This window comes from Pristis pectinata, chromosome 11, assembly GCF_009764475.1.
Source record: "Pristis pectinata isolate sPriPec2 chromosome 11, sPriPec2.1.pri, whole genome shotgun sequence".
In the NCBI taxonomy this organism is placed as follows: Eukaryota; Metazoa; Chordata; class Chondrichthyes; order Rhinopristiformes; family Pristidae; genus Pristis; species Pristis pectinata.
In genome coordinates this window covers 82,814,860-82,821,207 of record NC_067415.1, presented here as the reverse complement: position 1 = coordinate 82,821,207, position 6,348 = coordinate 82,814,860, and the positions used below count along the sequence as shown (strand labels likewise).

The 6,348-nt window shown below is 44.0% G+C and overlaps 1 long non-coding RNA gene across 1 annotated transcript; it reads right to left on the bottom strand.

Moving 5' to 3' along the window:
* Nucleotides 1-1,136: 1,136 nt before the first annotated feature.
* Nucleotides 1,137-5,684, bottom strand: LOC127575695 (uncharacterized). Its single transcript, XR_007957116.1, has 3 exons — nt 5,670-5,684; nt 5,008-5,051; nt 1,137-1,227 (listed from the first exon to the last, which is right to left on the bottom strand). It is a non-coding gene; the product is annotated as an uncharacterized LOC127575695 (long non-coding RNA).
* Between the last annotated feature and the right edge of the window lie 664 nt (nt 5,685-6,348).

Here is a 6,348-nt window from a genome sequence, read left to right as displayed (position 1 = left end):
GGGCCGAACGGCCTGTTTCTGTGCTGTACATTTCCCAAACTTTATCACTCTGAGTTTCCTTCCCAGGCTGAGGTTATTAAAGGGTTGACTGTTGGGTTTGTGGCTTTGATTTTAGTTCGTCATTGCTTTTCCCACTTGATTGTTCTTTCACTGTCAGTGTTTACGAGTGTGAGTAGCATCAGTCTTGAGTGAGAGCTCTATCAATGAGCTGTAAATTATCATCGCAGGACCAATTTCACCCAGATTTGTAAACAGCTGAGGAGGTAAATGGGTAAGACAAATTACTTTACAGATTCCACCGGCGGATGGGTAAAAGATAAGAAGGGAGAGGGGAAAAAAAAGAGAAGAAAAAGAAAAATAAACCCCCACCACAGGTGCAACACCTGCCCCTACACCACCTCCATCACCTCCATCCAGGGACCCAAACAGTCCTTTCAGGTGAGGCAGAGATTCACCTGCACCTCCCTTAATATCATCTACTGCATTCGGTGCTCCAAGTATGGCTTCCTCTACATTGGTGAGACCAAACGCAGACTAGGTGACTGTTTCACAGAACACCTGCGCTCCGTCCGTAACCGTGATCTGCATCTCCCCGTTGCCGGTCACTTCAACTCCCCCTCCCCTTCCATCACTGATATGTCAGTCCTCGGCCTCTTCCACTGCCAGGAGAATTCCAAGCGCAAACTGGAGGAACAGCACCTCATTTTCCATCTTGGAACCTTGCGGTCTAATGGCATGAACGTTGAATTCTCTCACTTTAGGTAATCCCCACCCGCCTTCCCCACAACCCCCCCCCCCCCGCCCCCCACGCTTCTTCTCTTCTTCCCTTTCCTAGCCTCCATTTTTTCTTTTTTTCTCTTTTTTTCCCTCTCTCTCCTTACCTTTGACCCATCCCCCATTGGATCTGCTCTCCCCTTCTCCCCCACACCTGCCCATCACCATCTCTTACCTGCATCTACCTATCGCCACCTTGTGCCCACCCCGCCTCCCCTCTTTTGTCCACCTATCGCTGCTCTGCTTTCTCCTCCCTATATATCGGGCTTTCTCCCTTTCCTACCTTCAGTCCTGAAGAAGGGTCCTGACCCGAAACGTTGACCGCCTGTTTTTCTCCATGGATGCTGCCTGGCCTGCTGAGTTCCTCCAGCATCGTCATGTTTCTCATCCAGATTCCAGCATCCGCATTCCTTTGTTTCTCTCATACTTTACAGGGAATATGTATAGGTGCAACTATACTCACATAAAGTGAAAAGTGCTCAAGTCATAGAGATACAACATGGAAACATGCCCTTCAGTCTACTGTCCATGTAGACCATTAAGCACCCATTTTTACACTAATCCTACTGTAATCATTTATTCTCCCCACTTTTCAATCAACAGCCCCAGATTCTACCCTCATCGACACACTAGGGGCAATTTACAGTGGACAATTAACCTACCAACCCACAGATTTTAGGGATGTAGGAGGAAACCAAGAGCACCCAGAAGAAACCCATGCGGTCACAGAAAGAATGTTCAAATTCCACACAGGCAGGATTGAACCCAGGTCAGGAATGAACCCAGGTCACCAGAGCTGTGAGGTGCCTGAAAATGTGGCACTCGGTTGATGAGTCAACTGAAAATCAGATATAAAAGAAAAGGAAATTAACTCTTCCAACTATGTTTAGCAGAAAAATTTGCAGAAAGGGAATATAACCGTTCCATGTATTGGGATTTGTACTCCACTCAAACTTATCAAAGTGACTTGGAAGGTCTTCTAGCCTCTGGAAAATTGCTACTGACGTTGGGGAGGCATTAAACAAGAAAAATGCAAAATTCAGGGAGTCATAGAGAAATACAACATAATTTGGCCAGAAGAATGCAGCAGTGGACTTGAGGCCAAATATATCAGTTAAGTGTGTCCGAGGGAGAATCTGATATCTGACAGATGAATACTCCACATTCACAGCTGAAGAGCCGCGTCAAAGTTGTTACCAGAAACCTACAGGGCAGAGCTGAAATAGAGTACATGGACAACTCTGTGACCAGCTGTGTTACCCAGTCTGTAAGATCTATTCGAGCATCGGCAAATTATTGGTCACCTATAACCTGCAGAGGTGACCATTTGTCTGCAAAGTTTGCAAAAATTCTTGTTTAGCAGATGTTAAATATAGGGCCCACTCTCTTGGGGTTTGGCCAATGATTTAATGATGACTTGTAGTACAGTCTCTGTGCGCGCGCACACACACACACACACACACACGCACACACAAAATAAAACCATTTGCAAGTCAGTGGGAGGCCCAGATTGCTGCACGTTTAACAGCTTGGGCTAATTAACAGCTAATCTATGTGAAGATCACATCTATATAGAGCATTGCATTAAACAGAGAGATTGCACCAATATTGTTCCACCTCTGAACAAGACCAGTCTACTAGCCTCCCCCTTATATAGTTATCCAGCATTGCCTTGAATGCATCTGGGCTCAGAGATCCCAGCCTATGGTTTTCAAGGGGAACAAAGATAACAATAGTTTTTTGGCAGGGTGAGTGGTCCACCATACCTTTGAAAATGTGTAAGGAGCTTTCGTGCCCAAACAGCAACCTGGGCAGTTTACCTCTTCCACCCCATGTGGTAGTGAGTTAATTAAAATGAATCTTGTTAGATATCCACATTGGTGTCCCTGACTCCAGTAAAATAAAGCCATATGAAATGTGTTCAGATATAAGTGTCAATGTAGGTAAAAATCTAACTATGATCCTGCAATATATTTGGGTCCAACACCATAATGGTTCAAGTTAAAGGTTATTGTCATCGGCATACATACACAAGGTATAAATGCCATGAAAATTAACATTATGTCATTGCTAGCATTCTTCAACTGCCTCTTCTCAATGGCCATCTGGCTGCTCCCTGAACTACAGTGTGGATTCCATCCATCTAAAGATCTAATGGACAAGATTTTCACTATGTGACAACTCCAAGACTGCAGGAACGGCACCAGTCATGGTACACTGCCCCTGCTGACTTGCAAAATGACTTTAAGAAGTATTGTGACACTTCCTTAGAGTCATACAACACGGAAACAGGCTGTCTTGCTCAACTCATCCATGCCTACAAGATATCTATCTGACCTCGTCCTATTTGTCTGCATTTGGCCCATATTCCTCCAGGACTTTTCTATTCATGTACCAGGTTCTCAGTTTTGAATCTCAGAAATTCTAACATCTGCTCCATCACAGCATACATGCTGTGATTTTAACCAATGAGTCCACAACAGACCCAATCTCAGTGTAGAGCTGTGTCAAGCAAGGATCAATATCACCCCAACAATTTACTCAGAACTTTCTCAACAGAATGCTTATCTCATCTCTAACAGGCTTCTTGCTGGAGTAGTGCTAATCTTCAGGACAAATGGGAAACTGTTCAATCTCTGTCATCTCCACTCATCCCACCCTCAAGCATCGATATGTGGTACACAGATGTAGCTTGTGGGCGTACCTGTGTGTGTGTGTGTGTGTGTGTGTGTTTAGAGACCACACTGCAAGTCATTGCCGACTCATTCACTCGAAGCCCAAGCGAATGGGCCTGACATTTTACATCTGCTAAACTAGAATTCTTCACCTGTCTCACTGTACAACAATGCCCTCTGGCAATATGTGGTCATGACAAGACTCTGGAAAGTGTGGTCCACTTCCTGTATCTCGGGAACCACCTCCGTGTGAGGGCAGACACCGATGATCAAATTAACCATCATCTCCAGTGTACCAGAACAGGTCTGAGGATAAAGATCAAGACCTCCTACCTGGCACTAAGTTAATGGTCTACCCAGCAATAGTGATCCCTGCCATCCATGCTTCTGAGACCTACTCTACCTAAGACAAGGCACCTCAAGTCACTGGACGGATGCCACCAATGCCGTCTCAGCAAGATCCTCCAAATTCACTGGCAAGAGAAGTGAACAAGCACCATGCCCTATCCCAGACCAACATCCCCAGTATTGAGGTCCGAGGACTGAATTGGCTACAATGGACAAGCCACATCATTGGCGTGCCCAGCTCTAGGCTCCCGAAATCGACACTGTATTCTGAGCTCAATCACAGGATGAGATTACCAAGCAGACAGAGGAAAAGATTTAAGGATGTTCTTGAAACCTCCTTGATGTCCCTGCTGAGTCATGGTCATCCCTTGGCCCATGACCACTCAAAGTGGAGGGGGAGCAGCCAAGATGGTACTGAGAATATCCATGAATCAGGAGCACACAGAAGCCCAGTACAAACAACAGGAGATATGCACCACCTCCCAAACTTACCACCCGTCCCCCCTGCCAGGCACCTCCTGCCCCATCTGTGGAGGAATCTGCAGGTCTCATATTGGCTTGATCAGCCACCCAGAACCCACAGAATTATAATGGAAACAAGGCATCCTTGATCCTGGGGGACTGTCTGAGAAGGTACAAATCAATCAGGAGTAAGATTGGACTTTATATTAATAAAACTCCTGCTTGCAAACCTTTTAAGCTCAGTAAATTCACCAGTTCCTATTCAAACTTGAGATTAATACCTCGGTACAAGTGACAATAATAAATCAATACCAATACCAATATAATGCAAACAGTTGGGAATTTTGCACCATGATTAATGAGATGTGACAATAGTTAATTCAAAAGCAAAGGCTCAAAAATATTTTTAAATATCTTTATAAATGGGCTTCAACCATTCTTCTCTCCCATTTTTCTCTGTTGTTTTCCACCTAAAAATTTAACTCCAGCCATCAAATTTATTCTCGGAAATGAAAAGCACACACCTGTATTCCCAACATGTGTGCAATTTAACATGATTGACAGATAGGACTGTGAGTGCAGCATATGGACAAGGTGATTGCAAAAGATTCTTGCCGTCAATCTCACCATTTTAATGCAGGAGGAATGAAAAGATTGCAGTGTGGTTCTAGCTGGATCTGTGTACTTTGGGAGATAATGCTGATTTTAAAGCTTTGGCTAGAGTACCACGACCAGCAGGGATACTTACTTAGTCAAAGTGATATCGGGACTGGAACAGGTGGCAAAGTTGCACTGAAACATAAAGACCAGGGCGGTGTTAGGGATCAATAAATAGTCTGGCACTTTGTACTGAGAGCAATGGACGCAAACATTTTTCAGCCAAATCTTCTCAGCTTGCAGCTGGGGATACAGTTTCCTACAGGGCTTGTGCAAAGAGTGGAACTGATTGGCTGAAATACATTCTCTATCATCTTTTTAATTAAAGGTCAGATTGTCCATTAGTTTCCTGGAATTTAACTTAAATCATGCAGCTCTGAAAGGAAAAACACTTAGGCATTTATCTGAATAATAGTTGGGGCTTTTGTAAAATCTAAAGCAGTCCCTCAATTTAAAAAAAATTATCCTTTGTTTATGGTTCCCACTAAGATTACAACCCCTCTCTATATCAATATAACTGCCTTCAGTGTTGGAAGAAAGCTAGTATCAAGAAGCATGCATATTTTCTCTGCTGTGTGCCTGCGAAAGAGACAGACAGACAGGCAGACAGAGAGAGAGAGAGAGAGAGAGTGAGAGAGAAAGAGAGAGAGAGTGAGTGAGAGAGAGTGAGAGAGTGAGAGAGTGAGAGAGAGAGACTTTCAGGAAGCTTCTCCCAAATCATTATTGGAATATATAAAGAAAATAGTTGCTCACCTGCTACAATCCTTCAAGAGATACACAGCCAATATTGCGTGAGCTACGTATGTTATGCTTCCTACCTCTGTACAAGTATTCCCTTAGCGATGAACTTTGGATTTTTGGAGTACGTGTTTTCAACTTACAAAGCTATTTATTGTTATAGACCATAAGATATAGGAGCAGAATTAGATCATTTGGCCAATCGAGTCTGTTCCGCCATTCAATCATGACTGATTTTTTTTCTCAACCCCATTCTCTCGCCTTCTCCCTGTAATCCTTAACCCCCTTATCAATCAAGAACCTATCAATTTCTGCCTTAAATACACCCAGTGACTTTGCCTCCACAGCCCTCTGTGGCAACGAATTCCACAGATTCACCACCCTCTGACTGAAGAAATTCCTCCTCACATCAATTTTAAAGGGACGTCCCTTTATTCTAAGGTTGTGCCCTCAGATTCTAGACTCTCCTACTAACGGAAGCATCCTCTCCATGTCCACTCTATCCAGGCCTTACAGTATTTGGTAGGTTTCAATGAGATTCCCCCCTCTCTGTGCACCACTTCCTTCTGTGCACTAGTTTGTGCACAGGATTACACTGTACCCATATAACCACGGAGCATTTCTCCCAGTCTTCTCGATGTATGAAGGTTTATATAACAGAATTCTTTCCAGGCTATAATCTGTCCCAAACCCA